This window comes from Bos grunniens, chromosome X (assembly GCF_055505025.1).
Source record: "Bos grunniens cultivar Pamir isolate PY7600 chromosome X, Bosgru_T2T1.0, whole genome shotgun sequence".
In the NCBI taxonomy this organism is placed as follows: Eukaryota; Metazoa; Chordata; class Mammalia; order Artiodactyla; family Bovidae; genus Bos; species Bos grunniens.
Window position 1 is genome coordinate 108,746,315 of NC_141194.1, and position 27,301 is coordinate 108,773,615.

Genomic DNA, 27,301 nt, shown 5'->3' on the forward strand with positions numbered 1-27,301 from the left:
AGGCAGGAGTGTTGAAGGGGGACATATAAGTCAAAGAATAAAGGGCACTGAAGGAAAGTCTGAGGGTCATGAGAAGAAACACCATGTCCATGAATCACCACTCCCTACAATCAGACACATAAAGGGGTCAAGGGTGAGAAAGTTGTATCATGGCCTCCCTCAGCACCCACTAACCCATGTTGATGGGCATAGTGGTACACTGTGATGTCTAAGACCCCAAAGTCACCATTGGCTGGGGCAATGCCTAACTGACCAATGAGATTGAAGACTGTGGCTACTCATTGTCCTGAGAAGGTATATATAGGGAGGACAGAGGCAGAGATTCTGAGTTAGGCCATGTCACGCTATCATCATAAGGTAACCCGGAAGCCCTGTCAGCCACGAAGAGTTCCAATGTGGTGTGCTTCAAGGGTGAAATGACGAAAGAAGACCCTTTGCCCACAGAGATACAAAAGTAGTGTGAAGGTAAGATGATTCCATCTATGCTCCCCATGTTCTCTATTGAATTTGCTACCCAAGATCTCTACACCTCCCTTGCCTGCCACAAAAGCCCTCATCAGCCCACATCTCTTTTCATGAAATCTCCCTTCCAACTCAGAAGTTATTCCCTTTCCTCAAAACTAATACTCTTCTCTTGTCTTTCAAGGCACGGAATATGACCATTAGGATCAGAAGACCTCTAAAAGGAACCTTGATCAAGAAAATCCGATCATATGCCACTCAGTTGAAGAAGGTGAAGAAAACAAGAAAACCAAACTGTTTTTTTTTCTGTTCCTGTGCATGTAAGAAACTGAATCAATGCCGAAAAGGGTACCAAAATATGAGGCAGAGTCAAAGAATGAGGCAGAATCAAAAGAAAAGGTACCCTCAGCCACCCCAGAAAGAGACCCTGGAGAAGTACAAGCTGGTCAGCCAGTAACTGAATAGAAAAGGTCAGACAGTTTAGAATTGTGTCTCCAGAGGTCTGCTTTCTTAGAAATGGCCAACCAGGAAAAGACTGACTCTCACACTAACATGGTAAACTGATGGCTGCCATTAAAATACACATCAAATGGTGAAAAGATGATATTTGTGTGTGTGTGAATTTTCTGATGGGCAGGGAGGGAAGGAAGCAAAGAGGTGGGCACCTGAGTGAGGAGGGATGTGGGGTCCCAAGAGCTGAGGGAACAGACCCTCAGTTCCCCAGGTAGCCAGAGAGTAGGGGACTCTACTGGGTCAGGAGTCTGCACTGAAGGTGAATAACCCTGCTTAACAATTGATCTCAGCGGCAAGGAGTAGTGGTGCAGTGTTACTGCCATTGTTTGGGGTGTGGAGTGACATTAGGGTCTAGATTGCCAGAACCCAGATCGGAAGAGGGCTTCACATGGGGATGGTGAATGTCATACTTCCCTTGAGTGAGGCAGGCAGAAATCAGCTCCTGGCCATTTACCTCATAACTGGCTTTGTTGTATCACTCACCTATGCTGTCAGCTAAAGGTGCTCAGGAGGCACAAAAAGCAGATACAATTAAAACCCACAATTAGCACTCCCAAAGATTAAAATAATGTTTGGAGGGATCAGACCAAATATTAATTAAGCCACTGTCATCCTAAGAAATTTGTGGGAGCAGTGTGTTCCCAAGGGCAGGGCAATGGACGTGGCCCAATCCTGGTGCACATGACTAACACGACTCACAGATAATGTTTTTGGGTGGGGAGCACCATGCAGTTTTTGGGATCTTAGTTCACTTACCAGGGATAGAACCGGTTCCCCTTCTAGTGAAAGCTGAAGTCATAACCACTGGACAGAAAGAGAAGTCAAGACAGAGACTTTTGATAAAAGTATTAATATAAGACTGTGTAAAAGCTGGTCTTATATTTATCACCATCCCTAGTATTTCTAAATAACTACAGTCGTAAAACATTCTTCCGCAATAAACTCTTTTGTTAGTCCAAATTCTACAAGTTTTCGTGGTTTAAAAAGAAGAGTATCGAATATTTAATTTGGTGTTAACTTTAGTTTTGAAGTGTTTGAATAGTTTCAAGGAGTAGTCAATCAAATATGGAGATATATAAGGCAGAATCTCTACGAAAGGAATCCTGTGTGTTTTCAGAAAACATTTTAGAAACAATTAAAATAGAGTTTCACCATCAGCATCAAAAGTGTTGAGTTCAGATTTTAAGTCAATGCTACGGTATATTTTATCTGGACTGCAGCCCCCCAGTTAAAACTTTCTGGCACTTTAACTCCTGAGAGACCCAGTGGATGATTCAAAGTCAGTCACTGAATGTGATTTAAAATCATTAAGAGTGAAGGAGACCCTGGGTTTGTTATCCTTTCAAAGAAAGTGGGAGAACTATCAACCCTGCCTGTGAAAATTACTCAGGTAAGCAGTTACCAGGATGATATGGACAGAGAGACCATATAGGTGGGTGCTGTACTTCCATATCTGTATATATTATCACCATATAACACTATCACACTTTAATGCCCTGTTGTAGGACTGACTGAAATACTTGCTTTTAGGGGAGGGTAACAGATTACTAGGCCTGAAGAGTTGAAAGTGAAAGTTGCTCAGTCGTGTCCGATGGTTGGTGACCCCATGGACTATAAAGTCCATGGAATTCTCCAGGCCAGAGTACTGGAGTTGGTAGCCTTTCCTTACTCCAGGGGTTCTTCCCAACCCAGGGATCAAGCCCAGGCATCCCACATTGAAGGCAGATTCTTCACCAGCTGAGCCACAAGGGAAGCCAAAGAATGCTAGAGTTGGTAGCTTATCCTTTCTCCAGCAGAGCTTCCCTACCCAGGAATTGAACTCATGTCTACAGTTTGCAGGCAGAATCTTTCCCAACTGAGCTATCAGGAAAGTCCTGAGGTCGACCAAAAGTGGAGGTTAGAGGGCCTTGTTTCCCTAAAGTAGCGCAGGTATATATTTTAATATCCATGGATATATTGCCACCTTGCAGAAAGAAATGAGGATGCATAGAGTTTAAAAAGGATCCAAAGACACTTAGGGTTAAAAGAGAAAAACATAAACACTAAGTCATGAGTTGAGAAAGGGTATATCCATTTAGATCAACAACAGTAAATCAATATCAGACGCTTGTAACTCTCCTGGAAAAGGACAATATATTGTGATTCAAACATGACAAGTTCTATTGCAAAAGCTGTGTTGTATGGGGGTGGGGGTTTTGCTCATTAGCACTCAGAAAGAGTAGTAGAAACTCTTTATACTTTCACTTATACAGGTTCGCTATGAATAGATTCCAACTGACCCCTCTAGCTGTGGCCATAACAACTTCTATTGACAGATCCAATGATTTCACTAAGACCTTCTACTTTCCTCTATGCCTCTGTGCATCCTATCTTCTGTGACTCAGAAACTAGTAACCATCTTAGGCCAGCCTAATGGTCACCTCCCAAGGAAATGTCTTAATCATTCTCTTGTGTTAATATTTTCACGTTCTCTAATCACTTGCAGTTCAATACATGCAGATTTTAGGATAGATTTTTGAGTATGTATTTTTCAGAAATGTATGACAGAGAGGTAAACGGATTAGAAATCAACAGTGTGGTGATATAAAATATCATCAGAAGTTGGATTATCTAAGACTGTAAGGAAGAGAATCACTCTCTTCTGCCATGTATGTCCAAGAATCTGTTTGAAAATATAGTAAAAGCTATAATTTCTCCAAAGAAGATATACAGATGGCTAACAAACACATGAAAAGATGCTCAACATCACTCATTATCAGAGAAATGCAAATCAAGACCACTATGAGGTACCATTTCACACCAGTCAGAATGGCTGTGATCCAAAAGTCTACAAATAATAAATGTTGGAGAGGGTGTGGAGAAAAGGGAACCCTCTTACACTGCTGGTGGGAATGCAAACTAGTACAGCCACTATGGAGAACAGTGTGGAGATTCCTTAAAAAACTGGAAATAGAACTGCCTTATGATCCAGCAATCCCACTGCTGGGCATACACACTGAGGAAACCAGAAGGGAAAGAGACACGTGTACCCCAATGTTCATCGCAGCACTGTTTATAATAGCCAGGACATGGAAGCAACCTAGATGTCCATCAGCAGATGAATGGATAAGAAAGCTGTAGTACATATACACAATGGAGTATTACTCAGCCATTAAAAAGAATTCATTTGAATCAGTTCTAATGAGGTGGATGAAACTGGAGCCTATTATAGAGAGTGAAGTAAGCCAGAAGGAAAAGCATCAATACAGTATACTAACGCATATATATGGAATTTAGAAAGATGATAACAATAACCCTGTGTACGAGACAGCAAAAGAGACACTGATGTATGGAACAGTCTTATGGACTCTGTGGGAGAGGGAGAGGGTGGGAAGATTTGGGAGAATGGCATTGAAACATGTAAAATATCATGTATGAAACGAGATGCCAGTCCAGGTTCAATGCACGATACTGGATGCTTGGGGCTAGTGCACTGGGATGACCCAGAGGGATGGTATGGGGAGGGAGGAGGGAGGAGGATTCAGGATGGGGAGCACATGTATACCTGTGATGGATTCATTTTGATATTTGGCAAAACTAATACAATTATGTAAAGTTTAAAAATAAAATAAAATTTAAAAAAATAAAAAAATAATAAAAAAGAAAATATAGTAAAAGCTATAAACTAGTGAGTGGATCAGAAGTCAAAGGAACTTAAATGAGAAGCTTATTTTATCAATAGTCAAGAGGAACTCTATGTCTTTGTATTAAGACCACCCATTTGCATGACACCCAATGCTATAGCCAAAGCAGTGCCCATGGACTCATGATGAGTGCAAAATACTGCTGGCCCAGAGGCTTCTCTTGATGGGCAGAGGTCAAGAGCAAGTCTATGTGCCTAGGGTCAGAACGCATCTGCCCAGGATCACATCCATGTATCAGCGGGAATCCAGTGGGAGTCACAAAACTTTACATGCTCCTGGGCAAGTCCCTCACTCCAGTGCCTTTCCTACAGGCTTGTCACTCATTACAGCCTTGAGATGATCATGGTTAAGTTTCACCTCACCATCTCTTCAATTAACTGCCATGGACAACTAGAAATCTGAATGCAAAAGATTGAAATATGACCCTAACCTTATACAACATAAAAAACTAAACTCAGAGTTGATTAAAGATTTAAATGCAAAATCTGAAACTATAAATCAACCAGAAGAAAACATCCTGGAGAAGTTGTAAAAATTGGTCTTAGAAGCGATTTTATGTATGTGACACAGAAAGCATAGGCAACCAAAGCAAAAGTAGAAAAGTAGGATGACTTCAAACAATTAAACTGCCTCCCCCAAAGAACATCAAAAACACATCTACATAGAAGTTAAGCTGATGGTTACCAAATGGCAAGTTGGGGCGGGGGGATGAATTGGGAGATGGAGATTAACATACATATAGACACCAATATATATAAAATAGATAACCAACAAGGACCTACTACAAAACCACAGGCAACTATGCTAGAAATTCTGTAACAACATAAATGGAAAAAGAATTTGTAAAGGAATAGATACACGTATGTGTGTCTGTGCAAGCTCAGTTGATTCAGATGTGCCCTATTCTTTGTGACCCTATGGACTGTAGCCTGCTAGGCTCCTCTGTCCATGACATTCTCCAGGCAAGAATACTGGAGAGGCTCGTCCTGTCCCTCTGAGCATATCTTCCCAAACCAGGGATTGAACCCAAATCTTGTTCATTGCAGGGTGATTCTTTAACAATGAGCCAAGTGGGAAGCCCAAATACATGTATATGTGAAGCTGAATCACTTTTCTGGACACCTGAAACACAACATGGTATATCAAATATACTCGAATGAAGAAAAATAAAAATAATTCATCAACATGTAGAACATTTAGCTCAAAAAACTAATTGGAAAATGCAGAAAGATTCCAAAACTTTTTTTCAAAGAAAGATCCACAGGGAACAGGATATGAAGGGAAAAGGATGATTCAAGTCCTGACGTGTGCCAATGGGAGAGGACTCAGAATATAAAGAAGATTACACGGTTGGAGATATGCACTGGGTGTGAGTGCTTCAAGCCATATATTGGACACACAAATACTGGGGTCTGACACAGGGAAGAGAAACACCCTTAGGTGGTTGCAGTGCTATGTGGACTAACAGGAGGTCTGAGGGAAGCCCAGACTCCCCCCTCCAGGAGCATGTGCTCAGGGACTTGCTCCCAAGCCACAATGAAGAGGACAGATTGAGACCGCATTTGTGGATGCCTGTTTTCCCAACAACTGCCCACCCTTACACATGCCATGCTTACTCCCTGTTGCCGATCTGGCCTGGAGCAGGGACTGCCATGACCAGGCAGACGGCTGGGATGTGGGAATCAGAGGTGCATCTGGCCCAGGGCGGCATGTGGGTGGAAGAGCCGGAGTCATGCTCATGGGAGGCACTTACATAGGCAACGTATCAGGAAAAGTCCTGATCTCTATGGAGGCCAGACTGCCACAGCAGATGACCCAGTATGTGCCCAGAGACCATGAGAGCTTCACCTGCCCAATAGCACCCTCTTCAACAGGGCAGGGATAGAAGAAGCTGGGGGAAGTGATGAGCTGTGAGGGACCAAGAGGTCTCAGACCAGAACATATGCTTAAGCAGGAGACGCTACTGATGGTGATGGCACAGATGGCAGGTTGGAGGTAGCCTGGATCTCTGTAAGCAGCCAGCCTGCAGATTTGCTCCTTTTGTTATTTTTCTAACCAGAACATGCTCCTCTTGTCCCTCTGTGGCAAGGGTTGCAGTGTTGGGAGAGGTGAGCGTACATACTTGAGGGAACACAGCTAGATCTGGCCTGACATTCAAGGCTTCTTGTCCAGAAACTTGGTACCCCACCCTGCCCCCAATAGGACAGTGTAAGCCACTGAGGAAAAGGAAATCTCTGCCTCACATATGGCTTCAGACCTGGTACCAATGAACTTCCCAGCCATAGTTACTGGCACACCCTATGGAAAGTTGTGAATTGTGGTCCATCAAATGCAGCCCAACCCCCACCCCCACCCCCCGCTGACTATGGTACAGACTACAGTGATGCTCCCCCACAAGGTCACCCCTTCAAGACCATAATAGATAATTGATGCACTTAAATTCAGACAGGCGAGACAAATGGGAAGACAGAAGGACTGGTCTCCACTGAGAGGAATTCAGTTCAGTTTGTCAGTCATGTCTGGTTCTTTATGACACCATGTACCACAGCACACCAGGCCTCCCTGTCCATCACCAACTCACGGAGTCCACCCAAACCCATGTCCACTGAGTTCGTGATGCCATCTCACCATATCTTCCTCTGTTGTCCCATTCTCCTCCTGCCCTCAATATTTCCCAGCATCAGGGTTTTACCAATGAGTCAGCTCTTCACATCAGGTGGCCAAAATATTGAGAGTTTCAGTTTCAACATCAGTCTTCCCAACGATCACTCAGGACTGATCTCCTTCTGAATGTACTGGTTGGATCTCCTTTCAGTTCAAGGGACTCTCAAGAGTGTTCTCCAAAACCACAGTTCAAAAGGATCAATTCTTTGGCGCTCAGCTTTTTTATAGTCCAACTCTCAATCCATAGCTGACCACTGGAAAAACCACAGCCTTGACTAGACAGACTTTTGTTGCCAAAGTAATGTCTCTGTTTTTAGTTTTTATTTTTAATATAAATTTATTTATTTTAATGGGAGGTTAAGTACTTTACATATGGTATTGGTTTTGCCATACATCAACATGAACCTGCCACAGGTTTACATTCCCCATCCTGTACCCCCTCCCACCTCCCTCTCCATACCATCTCTTTTTGTCATCCCAGCGCACCAGCCCCAAGCATCCTGTATCATGCATCAGACCTGGACTGGGGATTCCTTTTATATATGATATTATATATGTTTCAATGCCATTCTCCCAAATCACCCCACCCTCTCCCACAGAGTCTCTGCGCTTTAATATGCTGTATAGGTTAGTCATAACTCTACTCCAAGAAGTAAGCTTCCTTTAATTTCATGGCTGCAGTCACCATCTGCAGTGATTTTGGAGCCCAGAAAAGTAAACTCAGCCACTGTTTCCACTGTTTCCCCATCTACTTGCCATGAAGTGATGGGACCAGATGCCATGATCTTCGCTTTCTGAATGTTGAGCTTTCGGCCAAGTTTTTCACTCTCTTCTTTCACTTTCATCAAGAGACTCTTTAGTTCTTCTTCACTTTCTGCCATAATGGTGGTGCCCTCTGCATATCTGACCTTATTGATATTTCTCCCAGCAATCTTTTTTCCAGCTTGTGCTTCCACCAGCCCAGCATTTCTCATGATGCACTCTGCATATATATTACATAAGCAGAGTGACAACATACAGCCTTGATGTATTCTTTTTCGTACTTGGAAACAGTCTGTTGCTCCATGTCCATTTCTAACTGTTGCTTCCTGAAATGCATAGAGGTTTCTCAAGAGGCAAGTCAGGTCGTCTGGTATTCCCATCTCTTTCAGAATTTTCCACATTTTACTGTGATCCACACAGTCAAAGGCTTTGGCATAGTCAATAAAGCAGAAATAAACATTTTTATGAACTCTCTTGCTATTCCCATGATCCAACGGATGTTGGCAATTTGATCTCTGATTCTTCTGCCTTTTCTATAACCAGCTTGAACATCTGGAAGTTCATGATTCACATATTGCTGAAGCCTGATTTTGAGAATTTTAAGAATTATTTTACTGGCATGTGAGATGAGTGCAATTTGTGGTAGTCTGAGCATTCATTGGCGTTGCCTTTCTTGGGAATTGGAGTGAAAACTGACCTTTTCCAGTCCTGTGGCCACTGCTGAGTTATCCAAATTACCTGGCATATTGAGTGCAGCACTTTCACTTCATCATCTTTCAGGATTTGAAATAGCTCAACTGGAATTCCATTACCTCCACTAGCTTTGTTCGTAGTCATGTTTTCTAAGGCCCACTTGACTTCACATTCCAGGATGACTGGCCCTAGGTGTGTGATCACACCATCATGATTATCTGGGTCATGAAGATTTTTTGGACAGTTCTTCTGGGTATTCTTACCACCTCTTCTTGATGTCTTCTGCTTCTGTTAGGTCCAAACCATTTCTGTCTTTTATCGAGCCCATCTTTGCATGAAGTGTTCCCTTGGTATCTCGAATTCTCTTGAAGAGATGTCTAGTCTTTCCCATTCCTTTGTTTCCCTCTATTTCTTTGCATTGATCACTGAGGAAGGCTTTCTTATCTCTTCTTGCTATTCTTCGGAACTCTGCATTCAGATGCTTATAGCTTTCCTTTTCTCCAGTGCTTTGCTCTTCTCTTCTTTTCACAACTATTTGTGAGGCCTCCCCAGACACCACTTTTTCTTTTTGGCATTTCTCTTCCATGGGGATGGTCTTGATCGCTGTCTCCTGTACAATATCACCAACCTCCGTCCATAGTTCATCAGGCACTCTATCTGTCAGGTCTAGTCACTTAAATCTATTTCTCACTTCCACTGTATAATCATAAGGGATTGGATTTACATCATACCTGAATAGTCTATTGGTTTTCCCTACTTTCTTCAGTTTAAATCTGAATTTGGTAATAAGGAGCTCATGATCTGAGCCACAGTCAGCTCCCAGTCTTGTTTTGCTGACTGTTTTTTTTTTTTTAATTACTATTATTTTATTTTAATTTTTTTTAATTTTTTATTCCTTTATTTCTCATGTGTTCCCCATCCTGAACCCTCCTCCCTCCTCCCTCCCCATACCATCCCTCTGGGTCGTCCCAGTGCACCAGCCCCAAGCATCCAGCATCGTGCATTGAACCTGGACTGGCATCTCGTTTCATACATGACATTTCACATGTTTCAATGCCATTCTCCCAAATCTTCCCACCCTCTCCCTCTCCCACAGAGTCCATAAGCCTGTTCTATACATCAGTGTCTCTTTTGCTGTCTCGTATACAGGGTTATCGTTACCATCTTTCTAAATTCCATATATATGCGTTAGTATACTGTATTGGTGTTTGTCCTTCTGGCTTACTTCACTCTGTATAAAAGGCTCCAGTTTCATCCACCTCATTAGAACTGATTCAAATGAATTCTTTTTAATGGCTGAGTAATACTCCATTGTGTATATGTACCACTGCTTTCTTATCCATTCATCTGCTGATGGACATCTAGGTTGCTTCCATGTCCTGGCTATTATAAACAGTGCTGCGATGAACATTGGGGTACACGTGTCTCTTTCCCTTCTGGTTTCCTCAGTGTGTATGCCCAGCAGTGGGATTGCTGGATCATAAGGCAGTTCTATTTCCAGTTTTTTAAGGAATCTCCACACTGTTCTCCATAGTGGCTGTACTAGTTTGCATTCCCACCAACAGTGTAAGAGGGTTCCCTTTTCTCCACACCCTCTCCAGCATTTATTATTTGTAGACTTTTGGATCGCAGCCATTCTGACTGGTGTGAAATGGTACCTCATAGTGGTTTTGATTTGCATTTCTCTGATAATGAGTGATGTTGAGCATCTTTTCATGTGTTTGTTAGCCATCTGTATGTCTTCTTTGGAGAAATGTCTATTTAGATCTTTGGCCCATTTTGTGATTGGGTCATTTATTTTTCTGGAGTTGAGCTGTGGGAGTTGCTTGTATATTTTTGAGATTAATTGTTTGTCGGTTGCTTCATTTGCTATTATTTTCTCCCATTCTGAAGGCTGTCTTTTCACCTTGCTAATAGTTTCCTTTGATGTGCAGAAGCTTTTAAGTTTAATTAGGTCCCATTTGTTTATTTTTGCTTTTATTTCCAATATTCTGGGAGGTGGGTCATAGAGGATCCTGCTGTGATGTATGTCAGAGAGTGTTTTGCCTATGTTCTCCTCTAGGAGTTTTTGAGCTTCTCCAACTTTGGCTGCAAACAATATAATCAATCTGATTTAGGTGTTGACCATCTGATGATGTCCATGTGTAGTCTTTTCTTGTGTTGTTGGAAGAGGGTTTTTGCTATGACCAGTGTGTTCTCTTTGCAAAACTCTCTTAGCCTTTTCTCTGCTTCATTCCATACTCCACGTCATATTTTCCTGTTACTCCAGGTGTTTTTTGTCTTCCTACTTTTGCATTCCAGTCCATTATAACGTAAAGGATATCTTTTGGGGGTGTTAGTTATAAAAGGTCTTGTCAGTCTTCATAGAAGTGTTCAACTTGAGCTTCCTCATCGTTTCTTGTTGGGGCATAGACTTGGATTACTGTGATATTGAATGGTTTCCCTTGGAAATGAATAGATATCATTCTATAGTTTTTGAGATTTCATCCAGATACTGCATTTTGGACTCTTTGGTTGACCATGATGGCTACTCCATTTCTTCTGAGGAATTCCTGCCCGCTGTAGTAGATAGAAGGGTCATCTGAGTTAAATTCACCCATTCCAGTCCATTTTAGTTTACTGATTCCTAGATGTTAACGTTCACTCTTGCCATCTCCTGTTTGACCACTTACAATTTGCCTTGATTCATGGACTTAACATTCCACGTTCCTATGCTATATTGCTCTTTATAGCATTGGACTTTTCTTCTGTCATCGGTCACATCCACAACTGGGTATTGTTTTTGCTTTGGCTCAATCCTTTCATTCTTTCTGGAGTTATTTTCCACCAATCTCCAGTAGCATATTGGGCACCTACTGACCTGGGGAGTTCCTCTTTCAGTATCATATCATTTTGCCTTTTCATACTGTTCATGCGGATCTCAAGGCAAGAATACTGAAGTGCTTTGCCCTTCCCTTCTCCAGTGGACCACATTCTCTCAGACCTCTCCACCATGACCCACCCAACTTGGGAGGCCCCACAAGGCTTGGCTTAGTTTCATTGAGTTAGACAAGGCTGTGGTTCTAGTGTGATTAGATTGATTAGATTTCTGTGATTATGGTTTCATTGTGTCTGCCCTCTGATGCCGTCTTGCAACACCTACCATCTTACGTGGGTTTCTCTTACCTTGGACATGTGGTATCACTTCACGGCTGCTCCAGCAAAGCGCAGCCACTGCACCTTACCTTGGACGAGGTATATTTCCTAACTGCCACCACTCCTGACCTTGAACATGGAGTAGCTCCTTTCGTCCCTCCTGTGCCCATGCAGCCACCACTCCATGGACATGTGGTATCAGTCCTGATTATTCACTAGAAGGATGACGCTGAAGCTGCAACTCCAGTACTTTGTCCACCTGATGCAAAGAACTGTCTCATTGGAAAAGACTCTGATGCAACGAAGGAATGAAGGCCAAGGGGAAGGGGTTGAGAGAGCATGAGATGGTTGGATGGCATCAGGGATTCAATGGACTTGAGTTTCAGCAAGCTCTGGGAGTTGGTGGTGGACAAGGAATCCTGGTGTGCTGTAGTCCATGGGGATGCACACAGTCGTACACAACTGAATAAATGAAATGAACTGATTGCAATAGGGAGAATGCTTTGAACACAAGTGCTTAATGTGTCTCAAAATGGAACAGAAAAAGATATTTCATTAACATGGAAGATAAGGACGGTGCACAGCAACTATGTGTGTGTGTGTAAGTTAGTGTATGTGAGCGTGTGTGTCTGTGTGTGTCTCTGTGTGTGAGATGGGGAAAGAGGTAGGGATGGATTAACAGACAGCATGATGGAGCAGTTTGACAGGAAGTATTTCTTTCTGTAGTGAGCTGATTCTTAGAATGAGCTGTTAAACGAGTCAGAAATGTCTCATGCTTAGCACATGCTCAAGCATGGGGGAAAGCTGAAGTTCAGAGGAGAGAAGCATGGCTAAAGTTTATCCAAGCCTAGTCAGTGGGTATGTTATGGATGACTCTGAGCACTTGGCCAGTCTCTGCTGTTGTTTAAGAGAGGCCAAGTCAGCCCTTCGACAGTATGGTTGTTATCATAATTGTAAATCAACATGCTTGATGCAGAATGAGGCCGATCAAAACTAAATGTTAGAGTTTGGAACAGGAAAAGGTTTATTACAGATTCCTACAGGGATGTGGGTGGCTCTTGCTCTAAGAACTCAAAGGTACTGAACGTTTTCAGTTAAGTACATTTAAAAGCAAATGTCAGAGAGAGTTGTGGTAAGTTGTTACAGACTTCTTGGTGTCACATCCTTTGTGCTTAAAGGTAGGTCATGGTCAGGTAATAATTTTCCTATATATCTCTACCAGATGAATGTTATTTTCTGTCATTCTTGCCCTGTCAAGAGAGGGCAAAGTCTCAAGGCACAACTTTCACCTTGAAATGCCCCATCCTGGATAAGCAGAAACAGATCTCATTTGGCAGCTCCTTCAGGGCAAGGTTTCCACATTCTGCCCAGCTCTCATCCTTATTGGAGCCAGGCACCCAATCCAAAAGGTCCTGTCTCTTCAGGCTGTCCAAGTGAGGATACCAGTTCTCAGAGACTGAGGCCCAGGAAGATGGCCACTGCTAGTAGATTGCAGAGACACGGATGGGGTGAGGTTCACCGCTCCTCAAGGCCTGGGCCAAGACTACTGGAAGGCCTTAGTGAGGGCTCTGGAGCACTAGAGGATGTCGTCCCCAGTCTATTCCCTGGGACCTCCAGCTCACCCAATGGCCTAAGGCTGGGTGATCCCCAAGCCCCCAAAAAGAATGCCTAAATCTGCCTCTTCTCTCACTTTCCAGCTGATGATCCCCACACCACCCTTACTTAATCACTTCCCCAATACTCCCTTCTTGACACTAACTGGGGGCATGGGCCATTCTGGTGCTGATGAATAGCTGAGCAGAACAGCGAATGGTCACTCATTGACAGTTGAATGCTTGTGAATGGGGCCATCTGAGGCACCAAGCAAGGCTGAGCTGCACCAGTTGCCTAGGAACAGGGTGGGTTGAAATGAAGCACATCAATGGCTAACTGCATAGGGCTCTTCTCACTCTGCTCTGTTACATTGTGAATAGAATAAGAATGACTGTGAGGTTAAGGTTAGTCAAAGTAATTCTCAATGTGGGCTGGTGTTTACACTCTTGTTGGCTTTGAAATATTAGCTATTATATATGCAGCACATGCAATCATGTGGCAGCTGTTGGAGGGGCATATAGATAAGCACTTCAGACTGGCATGACTGGGAATACAATGAAAAGAATGATGTACAAATGTTAAACAAGCATGTGAAATCAAAATGTGCGGTGGGAAAGGAGTCAGTCAAAAAGATTAACGCACACTGGACCCAAATATCCTTGTGGAACAGAGCAGCTTGAGCACAGCCACTCCAGGTAGCCATTGTTTTGGCGTATTACTCCACATCCTGTTACTAAGGAACAGGTCTTGCCCAGCAATTGGACAGTGCATTGAAAGGCCCTGCAAATAAGCAATCAACTATCAGTGAGATACCTACTGGTACTTCTCCTGCTCAGCTATTGGTCATCTCCACATTGGGCCCTACATGATGATAAAGGTCAATGAGGGACCCCTGGGGAGAGATTCAATCAAGAGACAGTGGTGCATTGGTCATCTGACTCTTGCCTTTGGACACCTTATTATTATTTTTTTTTAATCGGCAATGTATTTTTGGTAGATGGGGCAAGTTGAGTTTCCCTACCGAATATGAGAGTTGAAATGTCCCCAACAATATTATTGGAGGAGACATTTATGACTTTTGGCTCTGATGTGTAATTTCATGGAGATGGTGTACAGATCTTGGGGCAACAGTCTGAGGATTCACCAAGTCTTGGGGTCTCTAAAGCTCATTGGAGTAGCAAAAACATCCAACATGTTCTTAATTACCTTTTTCCATGTTAAGTGTTTGCTCTTAAGTTCCTTAAGCCCCTCAAGAACCCCCACTAGGAAGAGGGTGGTCAAAAGTTGAAATGACTAGACGACTCTGAGGAACAGATTTGGAGTGAAAAGTGTTTGGTAGAGCTTCATACAGTGATGGAGGTGGCAGGAGTGTTGAAGGGGGACATATAAGTCAAAGAATAAAGGGTACTGAAGGAAAGTCTGAGGGTCATGAGAAGAAACACCATGCCCCTGAATCACCACTCCCCAGAATCAGACACACAGAGGTCAGGGGTGAAAAAGTTGTATCATGGGCTCCCTCAGCAACCACTAACCCATGTTGATGGGCACAGTGGTACATTGTGATGTCTAAGACTTCAAAGCCACCATTGGCTGGGGGAGTGCCTAGCTGACCAATCAGATTGAAGGGTGTGGCTCCTCATTGTCCTGAGAAGGTATATATAGGGAGGTCAGAGGCAGACATTCTGGGTTAGGCCATGTCATGCTATCATCATAAGGTAACAAGGAAGACACCGCAGACAGGAAGAGGTCCAATGCGGTGTGCTTCAAGGGTGAAAAGACGAAAGAAGACCCTTTGTCCACAGAGATACAGAGGCAGTGTGAAGGTAAGATGATTCCATCTATGTTCCCCACGTTCTCTATTGACTTTGCTGCTCAAGACCTCTACACTTCCCTTGCCTGCCACAAAAGCCCTCATCAGCCCACATCCTTTTTCATGAAATCTCACTTCCAACTCAGATGTTATAACCTTTCCTCAAAACTAACACCCTTCTCTTGTCTTTCAAGGCACGGATTATGACCATGAGGGTCAGACGACCTCTGAAAGGAACCTTGAGAAATAAAATCTGATCATATGCCGCTCAGTCTAAGAAGGTGAAGAAAACAAGAAAACCAAACTGTTTTTTTTTTCTGTTCCTGTGCATGTAAGAAACGAATCAAAGCCAAAAAGGGTACGAAAATATGAGGCAGAGTCAAAGAAGGAGGCAGAATCAAGAGAGAAGGTAAGCTCAGCCACCCCAGAACGGGAGATTCTGGAAAAGTACAAACTGTGCAGCCAGTAACTGAACATAAAATGTCAGAGAGTTTAGAATTATGTCTCCAGAGGTCTGCTTTCATAGAAATGGCCAACCAGGAAAAGACTGACCCTCACACTAACATTGTAAACTGATGGCTGTGATTAAAATACACATTAAATGGTGAAAAGATGATATTTGTGGGTGTGAGAATTTTCTAATGGGAAGGGAGGGAAGGAAGCAGAGGTGGGCACCTGAGTGGGGAGGGATGTGGGGTCTCAAGAGCTGAGGGAACAGGCCCTCTGGTCCCCAGTAAGCCAGAGAGCAGAGGTCTCGACTGGGTCAGGAGTCTGCACTGAAGGTGAATAACCCTGCTTATAAATTGATCTCAGCGGCAAGGAGTAGTGGTGCGGTGTTACTGCCATAGTTTGGGGTGTGGACTGACATTACTGTCTAGACTGCCAGAACCCAGATGGGAAGAGGGCTTCACATGGGGATGGTGAACGTCATACTTCCCTGAGTGAGGCAGGCAGAAATCACCTCCTGGCCACTTATGTCATAACCGGCTTTGTGCATCACTCACCTATGCTGTCATCTAAGGGTGCTCAGGAGGCACAAAATGTGGAAACAACTAAAACCCACAATTAGCACTCCCAAAGAATAAAATAATATTTGGAGGGATCAAACCAAATAACAATTAGGCCACTGTTATCCTAAGAAATTTGTGGGAGCAGTGTGTTCCCAAGGGCAGGGCAGTGGAGGTGGCCCAATCCTGGTGCAGATGACTAACATGATCATGACACACAGCTAATATTTTCGGGGTGGGGCATCATGTATTTTGTGGGATCTTAGTTCCCTGACCAGGGATTGAACCGGTTCCCCTTCTAGTGAAAGCATGGAGTCCTAACCACTGGGCGGCCAGAGAAGTCAGGACAGAGACTTTTGATAAATGTATTAATATAAGACTGTGTAAAATGTGGTCTTATACTTATCACCATCCCCTAGTATTTCTAAATAACTTCAGTCATAAAACATTCTTCCCCAATAAACTCTTTTGTTAGTCCAAGTTCTACAAATTTTCGTGGTTTAAAAAGAAGAGTATCGAATATTTAATTTGGTGTCAACTTTAGTTTTGAAGTGTTTGAATAGTTTCAAGGAGAAATCAATCAAATATGGAGATATTTAAGGCAGAGTCTCTACCAGAGGAATCCCGTGTGTTTTCAGAAAACATTTTAGAAACAATTAAAACAGAGTTTCACCATCAGCATCAAAAGAATTGAGTTCAGATTTTAAGTCAATACCGTGGTATCGTTTATATGGACTGCAGCAACATAGTTAAATCTTTCTGGCACTTTAACTCCTGAGAGACAGTTGATGATTCAAAGTCAGTCACTGAATGTGATTTAAAATCATTTAAGATTGAAGGAGACCCTAAGTTTGTTGTCCTTTTAAAGGAAGTGGGAGAACTATCAACCCTGCCTGTGAAAATTAGTCAGGTAAGCAGCTACCAGGATGATATGGACAGAGAAACCTTAGAGGTGGGTGCTGTGATTCCAGATCTGTATATATTATCACTATTTATCACTATCACACTTTAATGCCCTGTTGTAGGACTGACTGAAATACTTTCTGTTAGGGGAAGGTAACAGATGACTAGGCCTGAAGAGCTGAAAGTGAAAGTTGCTCAGTCGTGTCCGACCTTTGGTGACCTCATGGACTATACAGTCCATGGATTTCTCCAGGCCAGAATACTGGAGTGTTTAGCCTTTCCTTACCCCAGGGGATCTTCCCAACCCATGGATCAAGCTGAGGCATCCCACATTGAAGCCGGATTCTGCACCAGCTGAGCCACAAGGGGAACCAAAGAATGGTAGAGTGGGTAGCTTATCCCTTCTCCAGCAGAGCTTCCCTACCCAGGAATTGAACTGATGTCTACAGCTTTGCAGGCAGAATCTTTCCCAACTGAGCTATCAGGAAGGTCCTGAGATGGACCAAAAGTGAAGGTTAGGGGGCCTTGGTTCGATAAAGTAGCGCTGGTATATATTTTAATATCCGTGGTATACTGCCACCTTGCAGAAAAAATTGAGGATGCATAGAGTTTAAAAAGGATCCAAAGACTCTTAGGGTTAAAAGAGAAAACCATAAACACTAAGTCATGAGTTCAGAAAGGGTATATCCATTTAGATCAACAATAATCAATCAATATCAGACGCCTGTAGCTCTCCTGGAAAAGGACAGTATATTGTGATTCAAACATGAAAAGTCCTATTGCACATGCTGTGTTGTATGGGGGTGGGGGGTTTGCTCATTAGCACTCACAAAGAGTAGTAGAAACTCTTTATAATTCCACTTATACAGGTTCACTATGAATAGATTTCAACTGACCCCTCTAGCTGTGGCCATAACAACCTCTATTGATTGATACAATGATTTCCCTAAGGCTTTCTACTTTCCTGTATGCCTGTGTCCATCCTATCTTCTGCAACTCAGAAACTAGCAACCATCTGAGGCCAGCCTAATGGTCAGCTCCCAAGGAAATGTTCTTAATGATTCTCTTGTGTATTACTATTTTCACGTTCTCTAATCAATTGCAGTTAATTATGTGCAGTTTGTAGGTAGATTTTTAAGTATTTATCTAATCAGAAATGCATGCCAGAGTGGTAAATGCATTAGAAATCAACAGTGTGGTGATATACAATATTATCAGAAGTTGGATTATCTAAGACTGTAAGGGAGAGAATCACTCACTTCTGCCAAGTATGTCCAAGAATCTGTTTGAAAATATAGTAAAACTGGTAAACTAGAGAGTGGATCAGAAGTCAAAGGAACTTAAATGAGAAGCTTATTTTATCAGTAGTCAAGAGAATCTCTATGTCTTTGTATTAAGACCACCCATTTGCATGACACCAAATGCAAAAGCCAAAGCAGTGCCCATGGACTCACGATGAGTGCACAGTACTGCTGGTCCTGAGGCTTCTCTTGACTGGCAGAAGTCAAGAGCAAGTCTATGTGCCTAGGGTCAGAACGTATCTGCCCAGGATCACATCCATGTATCAGCGGGAATCAACTGGGAGTCCCCAAACTTTAAATACTCCTAGCCATGTCCCTCACTCCAGTGACTTTCCTACAGGCTTGTCACTCATTACTGCCTTGAGATGATCATGATTAATTTTCACCTCACCATCTCTTCAGTTATCTGCCGTAGGCAACTAGAAATCTGAATGCAAAAGATTGAAATATGATCCTTACCTTATATCACATAAAAAACTAAACTCGGATTTGATTAAAGATTTAAATGCAAGATCTGAAACTGTAAATCAAATAGAAGAAAACATCCAGGAGAAGTTGTAAACATTGGTCTTAGAGGTGATTTTATGTATGTGACACCGAAAGCATAGGCAACCAGAGCAAAAATAGAAATGTAGGACGACTTCAAATGATTAAACTGCCTCTCCCAAAGAATATCAAAAACACATCTACATAGAAGCCATGCTGATGGTTATCAAATGGCAAATTGGGGCAAGTGGACAAATTGGGAGTTGGGGATTAACATATATATAGACACCACTATATATAAAATAGATAACCAACAAGGACCTCCTACAAAACCACAGGCAACTCTGCTATAAATTCTGTAACAACATAAATGGAAAAAGAATTTGTAAAGGAATAGATATATGTATTTGTGCCTGTGCAAGCTCAGTTGATTCAGATGTGCCCTACTCTTTGTGACTCTATGGACGGTAGCCTGCTAGGCTCCTCTGTCCTTGGGATTCTCCAGGCAAGATAACTGCAGAGGCTTGTCATGTCCCTCTGAGCATATCTTCCCAACCCAGGGACTGAACCCAAATCTCCTTCATTGCAGGGTGATTCTTTAACAACTGAGCCAAGTGGCCAGCATAAATACATGTATATGTAAAGCTGAATCACTTTGCTGGACACCTGAAACACAACATGGTAAATCAAATATCCTCAAATGAAAAAAAATAAAAAGAATCCATCAACATGTAAAACAATTAGCTCAAAAAACTAATTCGAACATGCAGAAAGATTCCCAAACTTACTCTCAAAGACAGATCCACAGGGAACAGGGTATGAAGGGAAAAGGATGATTGAAGTCCTGACGTGTGCCCATAGGAGAGGACTCAGAATATAAGGGAGATTACACGGTTGGAGATATGCCCTGGGTGTGAGTGGTTCGAGCCATATATTGGACACACAAGTCCAGGGGTATGACACAGGGAAGGGAAACACCCTTAGATGGTTGCAGGGCTATGTGGACTAACAGGAGGTCTTGGGAAGCCTGGACATCCCCCCTCCAGGAGCATGTGCTCAGGAGCTTGCTCCCAAGCCACAATGAAGAGGACAGATTGAGACCGCATTTGTGGATGCCTGTTTTCCCCACAACTGCGCAAACTTACACACGCCCTGCTTCCTCTGTGTGGCCGACGTGCACTGGAGCAGGGGCTGGCATGACCTGGAAGACAATTGGGATGTGGGAAACTGAGGTGCATCTGGCCCAGGGTGGCATGAGTGTGGAAGAGCCTGAGTCATGCTCATGGAGGGCACTTACATAGGCAGCGTATCAGTAGAAGTCCTGATCTCTGATGGAGGCCAGATTGCCACAGCAGAGGACCCAGTATGTGCCCAGAGCCCATGCGGGCCTCACCTGCCCAATAGCACACCTCTTCAACAGGGCAGGGATAGCAGAAGCTGGGGGAAGTGATCAGCTGTGAGGGACCAAGAGGTCTCAGACCAGAACGTATGTTAAGCAGGGCAGGAGATGCTACTGATGGTGATGGCACAGATGGCAAGTGGGAGGTAGCCTGGATCTCTGTAAGCAGCCAGCCTGGAGATTTGCTACTTTTGTTATTTTTCTAACCAGAACATGCTCCTCTTGACCCTCTGTGGCAAGGGTTGCAGTTCTGGGAGAGGGGAGCGTACATACTTGAGGGGACACAGCCAGATCTGGTCTGACATTCAGGGCTTCTGCTCCAGAAACTTGGTACCCCACCCTGCCCCCAATAGGACAGTGAAAGCTATTGAGGAAAAGGAAGTCTCTGCCTCACATCTGGATTCAGACCTGGTACCACTGAACTTCCCACCTATAGGTGCTGGCACACCCTAAGGAAAGATGTGACTTGTAGTCCATCAAATTTAGCCCCACCCCGACCCCAAGCCCCCGTTGACTATGGTACAGATTGCACAGTGATGCTCCCCCACAAGATAACCCCTTCAAGACCATAAAAGATAATTGATGCACTTAAATTCAGAGAGGCAGAGACAAATGAAAAAAGAGAAGGACTGGTCTCCACTGAAAGACTGAGAGGAAGTCGGTTCAGTTTGTCTGTCTTGTCTGATTCTTTGCGACACCATGATCCGCAGCACAGCAGGCCTCCCTGTCCATCACCAACTCGTGAAGTCCACCCAAACCCATGTCCATTTTGTTGGTGATGCCATCTAACCATCTCTTCCTCTGTCATCGTCTTCTTCTCCTGCCCTCAATATTTCCCAGCATCAGGGTCTTTATAAAGGAGTCAGCTCTTCGCATCAGGTGGCCAAAATATTGGATTTTCAGTTTCAACATCAGTCTTTCCAATGAACACTCAGGACTGATATCCATTAGGATGGACTGGTTGGATCTCCTTGCAGTCCAAGGAACTCTCAAGAGTCTTCTCCAACACCACAGTTCAAAGGCATCAGTTCTTTGGCGCTCAGCTTTTTTATAGTCCAAACTCTCAGTCATTAGCTGACCACTCGAAAAACCATAGCCTTGACTAGGCAGACCATTGTTGCCAAAGTAATGTCTCTGCTTTTTAGTTTTTATTTTTAATATAAATTTATTTATTTTAATGGGAGGTTAATTACTTTACATATGTTATTGGTTTTGCTAAACATCAACATGAATCTGTCACAGGTGTACTTGAGTTCCCCATCCTGTACCCCCCTCCCACCTACCTCCCCGTACCATCCCTCTGGGTCATCCCCGTGCACCAGACCCAAGTATCCTGTATCATGCGTTGAACCTGGACTGCCAATTCATTTCATATATGATATTATACATGTTTCAATGCCATTCCCCCAAATCACCCCACCATCTCCCACAGAGTCTCTGTTTTTTAATATGCTGTCTAGGTTAGTCCTAACTCTACTTCCAAGGAGTAAGCTTCCTTTAATTTCATGGCTGCTGTCACCATCTGCAGTGATTTTCTACCCCAGAAAAATAAACTCAGCCACTGTTTCCCCATCTACTTCCCATGAAGTGATGGGAATAGATGCCATGGTCTTCGCTTTCTGAATGTTGAGCTTTAAGCCAACTTTTTCACTCTCTTCTTTCACTTTCAACAGGCTCTTTAGTTCTTCTTCACTTTCTGCTATAAGGGTGGTGTCATCTGCATATCTGAGCTTATTGATATTTCTCCCGGCAATCTTGAGTCCAGCTTGTGCTTCCTCCAGCCCAGCCTTTCTCATGATGCACTCTGCATATAAATTACATAAGCAGAGTGACAATATACAGCCTTGATGTACTCTTTTTCATACTTGGAACCAGTCTTTTGTTCCATGTCCAGTTCTAACTGTTGCTTCCTGACCTGCATAGAGGTTTCTCAAGAGGCAGGTCAGGTGGTCTGGTATTCCCATCTCTTTCAGAGTTTTCCACAGTTTACTGTGATCCTCACAGTCAAAGGCTTTGGCATAGTCAATAAAGAAAAAATAGCCCCATGCATCCAGTATCGTGTATCAAACCTGGACTGGCATCTCGTTTCATACATGATATTTTACATGTTTCAATGGGGAGGGAGGAGGGAGGAGGGTTCAGGATGGGGAGCACATGTATACCTGTGATGGATTCATTTTGATATTTGGCAAAACTAATACAATTATGTAAAGTTTAAAAATAAAATAAAATTTAAAAAAAATAAAGAAAAAAAATAAAGAAGAAATAGATATTTTTTTATGGAACTCTCTTGATTTTTCCATGATCCAGCAAATGTTGGCAATTTGATCTCTGATTCCTCTGCCTTTTCTATAACCAGCTTGAACATCTGGAAGTTCATGATTTACATATTGCTGAAGACTGCTTTGGAGAATTTTAAGAATTACTTTACCAGCATGTGAGATGACTGCAATTGTGCAGTATTTTGAGCATTCTTTGGCGTTGCCTTTCTTGGAGGTTGGACTGAAAACTGACCTTTTGCAGTCCTGTGGCCACTGCTGAGTTATCCAAATTAGCTGGCATATTGAGTGCAGCACTTTCACTGCATCATCTTTCAGGATTTGAAATAGCTCAACTGGAGTTCCATCACCGCCACTAGCCTTGTTGATAGTGATGCTTTCTAAGGCCCACTTGACTTCACATTCCAGGATATCTGGCCCTAGTTGTATGATCACACCATCATAATTATCATTGTCAGGAAGATTTTTTTTTTCGTACAGTTCTTCTGGGTATTCTTACCACCTCTTCTTAATATCTTCTGCTTCTGTTAGGTCCATAAAATTTCTGTCCTTTATCGTGCCCATCTTTGCCTGAAATGTTCCCTTGGTATCTCGAATTTTATTGAAGATACATCTAGTCTATCCCATTCCGTTGTTTTCCTCTATTTCTTTGCATTGAATACTGAGGAAGGCTTTCTAATCTCTTCTTTTTATTCTTTGGAACTCTGCATTCAGATGCTTATATCTTTCCTTTTCTCCTGTGCTTTTCACTTCTCTTCTTTTCACAACTATTTGTAAGGCCTCCCCAGACAGACCTTTTGATTTTGGCCTTTCTTTTCCATGGGGATGGTCTTGATCCCTGTCTCCTGTACAATGTAACGAACCTCTATCCATAGTTCATCAGGCACTCTATCTGTCATGTCTAGTCCCTTAAATCTATTTCTAACTTCCACTGTATAATCTTAAGGGACTGGATTTATGTCATCCCTGAATACTCTAGTGGTTTTCCCTACTTTCTTCAATTTAAATCTGAATTTGGCAATAAGGAGCTCATGTCCTGAGCCACAGTCAGCTCCCAGTCTTATTTTGCTGACTGTATAGAACTTCTCCATCTTTAGCTGCAAACGATAAAATCAATCTGATTTCAGTGTTGACCATCTGCTGGTGTCCATGTATAGAGTCTTTTCTTGTGTTGTTGGAAGAGGGTTTTTGCTATGACCAGTGTGTGATCTTTGCAAAACTCTCTTAGCCTTTGCCCTGCTTCTTTCCATACTCCAGAGCCATATTTTACTGTTACTCCAGGTGTTTCTTGACTTCTTACTTTTGCATTCTAGTCGACTATAACGTAAAGGACATCTTTTTTGGGTGTTGGTTCTAAAGGGTTTGTCGGTCTTCATAGAACCATTCAAATTCAGCTTCTTCATTGTTACTTGTTGGGGCATAGACTTGGATTACTGTGATATTGAATGGTTTCCCCTGGAAATGAACCGAGATCTTTCTATAGTTTTTGAGATTGCATCCAGCTACTGCATTTTGGACTCTTTTTGTTGACCATGATGGCTACTCCATTTCTTCTGAGAGATTCCTGCTCACTGTAGTAGAAATAATGGTCCTCTGAGTTAATTTCACCAATTCCAGTCCATTTTAGTTCACTGATACTTAAAATTTTGATGTTCACTCTTGCCATCTCCTGTTTGACCACTTCCAATTTGCCTTGATTCATGGACTTAACATTCCACGTTCCTATGCTATATTGCTTTTTATAGCATTGGACCTTTCTTCTGTCACCAGTCACATTCACAACTGGGTATTGTTTTTGCTTTGGCTCAATCCCTTCATTCTTTCTGGACTTATTTCTCTATTGATCTCCAGTAGCATATTGGGCACCTACTGACCTCGGGAGTTTCTCTTTCAGTATCCTATCATTTTGCCTTTTCATCCTGTTCATGTGGATCTCAAGGCAAGAATACGGAAGTGGATTGCCCTTCCCTTCTCCAGTGGACCACATTCTGTCAGAACTCTCCACCATGACCCGCCCAACTTGGGAGGACCCACAGGGCCTGGCTTAGTTTCACTGAGTTGGACAAGGCTGTGGTTCTATTGTGATTAGATTGTCTAGATATCTGTGATTATGGTTTCAGTGTGTCTGCCCTCTGATGCTGTCTTGCAACACCTACCGTCTTATGTAGGTTTCTCTTAACTTGGATTTGGGGTATCTCTTCACAGCTGCTCCAGCAAAGCGGAACCACTTCTCCTTACCTTGGATGAGGTATATCTCCTCACTGCCACCACTTCTGACCTTGAACGTGGAGTAGCTCCTCTAGTCCCTCCTGTGCCCATGCAGGCATCACTCCATGGACGTCAGGTAACAGTCCTGATTATTCACTAGAAGAACTGACACCTAAGCACCAACTCCAGGACTTTGCCCAGCTGATTCAAAGAACTGTCTCATTGGAAAAGATCCTGATGCTAGGAAGGAATGAAGGCCAAGGAGAAGGGAATGAGAGAGGATGAGATGGTTGGATGGCATCAGGGATTCGATGGACTTGAATTACAGCAAGCTCTGGGAGTTTTGATGGACAATGAATCCTTTTGTGCTGCAGTCCATTGAGTTGCACATAGTTGGACACAAATGAACAAATGAACTGATTGCAATAGGGAGAATGCTTTGAACACAAGTTCTTAAAGTGTCATAAAATGGAACAGAAAAAGATATTTCGTTAACATGGAAGATAAAGAGGGTACACAGCAAATGCGTGTGTGTGTGTAATTTTGTGTGTGTGAGTCTGTGTGTGTGTGTGTGATGGGGAAAGAGCTGGGGATGGATGAACAGACAGCATGGTGGAGAAGTTTGACAGGAAGTGTTTCTTTCTGTAGTGAGCTGATTCTTAGAATGAGCTGTTAAAAGAGTCAGAAATGTCTGACTCTTAGCGCTTGCTCAATCATGGGGGAAAGCTGTAGTTCAGAGGAGAGAAGCATGGCTAAAGTTTACCCAAGCCTAGTCAGTGGGTATGTCGTGGATGACTGTGAGCACTTGGCCAGTCTCTGCTGTTGTTTAAGAGAGGCCAAGTCAGGCCTTCGACAGTATGGTTGTTATCAAAATTGCAAATCCATGTGCTTGATGCAGAATGAGGCCCAACAAAACTAAATGATAGAGTTTGGAACACGGAAAGCTTTATTACAGATTCATACAAGGATGTGGGTGACTCTGGCCCTAAGAACTCAAAGGTACTGAACGTTTTCAGTTAAGTACATTTAAAAGCAAATGTCAGAGAGAGTTGTGGTAAGTTGTTACAGACTTCTTGGTTTCATATCCTTTGTGCTTAAAGTTAGGTCATGGTCATGTAATAATGTTCCTGTATATCTCTACCAGATGAATGTTATTTTCTGTCATTCTTGCCCTGTCAAGAGAGGGCAAAGTCTCAAGGCACAATTTTCACCTTGAAATGTCCCATCCCGGAAAAGCAGAAACAGATATCATTTGGCACCTCCTTCAGGGCAAGGTTCCCACATTCTGCCCAGCTCTCATCCTTGATCGAGCCAGGCACCCAACCAAATAGGCCCTGTCTCCTCAGGCTGTCCAAGTGAGGAGACCATTCTCAGAGAATGAGGCCCAGGAAGATGGCCACTGCTAGTAGGTTGCAGAGACGCAGATTGGGGAGAGGTTCACACTCTTCAAGGCCTGGGCCAATGCTACTGGAGGGCCTTAATGAGGGCTCTGGAGCACTACAGAATGTCATCCCCAGTCTATTCCCTGGGCCCTCCAGCTCACCCACTGGCCCAAGGATGGTTGATCTATAGGCCCTCCAAAGAATGCCTGAATCTGCCTCTTCTCTCACTTTCCAGCTGATGACCACCACACCAGTCTTCTTTTATCACTTCCCTTATACTCCCTTCTTGACACTAACTGGGGGCAGGGCCCACTGTGGTGCTGATCAATAACTGAGCAGGACAACCAATTGTCACTCATTGACAGTTGGCTGCTTGTGAATGGGGCCATCTGAGGCACCAAGCAAGGCTGAGCTACACCTGTTGCCTCGGAGCAGGGTGGGTTGAAATGAAGCACATCAATGGCTAAATGCATAGGGCTGTGCTCACTCTGATCTGTTACATTGTGAATAGAATAAGAATCACTGTGAGGTGAAGGTTTGTCAAAGTAGTTCTCAAGGTGGGCTGGCGTTGCCATTCTTGTTGGCTTTGAAATATTAGTTATAATATATGCAACACATGCTATTATGTTGCAGCTGTTGGAAGGCCATATACATAAGCACTGCTGACTGGCATGCCTGGGAATACAATGAAAAGAATGATGTACAAAAGTTAAACAAGCATGTGAAATCAAAATCTACGGTGAGAAAGGAGTCAGTCAAAAAGATTAAAGCACACTGGACCCAACATATCCTTATGGAACAGAGCAGCATGAGCACAGCCATTAGCAGGTAGCCATTAGCTTTGCCGTATTACTCCACATTCTCTTACTAAGCCACAGGTCTTGCCCAGCAATTGGACAGTGCATTGCTGGACCCTGTCAATAAGCAAACAACTACCAGTGAGATACCTACTGTTACTTCTCCTGATCAGGTATTGGTCAGCTCCACATTGGGCCCTACCTGATCATAACTGACAATGAGG

General features: G+C 43.1%; 1 long non-coding RNA gene across 2 annotated transcripts; it reads left to right on the forward strand.

The window, feature by feature from the left end:
- The first annotated feature begins 15,149 nt into the window (after positions 1 to 15,149).
- LOC147341129 (uncharacterized) lies at positions 15,150 to 25,422 on the forward strand. 2 transcript variants are annotated; one of them, XR_015158256.1, is made up of 3 exons: positions 15,150 to 15,328; positions 15,510 to 15,724; positions 24,896 to 25,422. It is a non-coding gene; the product is annotated as an uncharacterized LOC147341129 (long non-coding RNA). The 2 variants fall into 2 exon arrangements; XR_015158255.1 differs by lacking the exon at positions 24,896 to 25,422 and having other exon boundaries at positions 15,510 to 15,933.
- Positions 25,423 to 27,301: the final 1,879 nt, after the last annotated feature.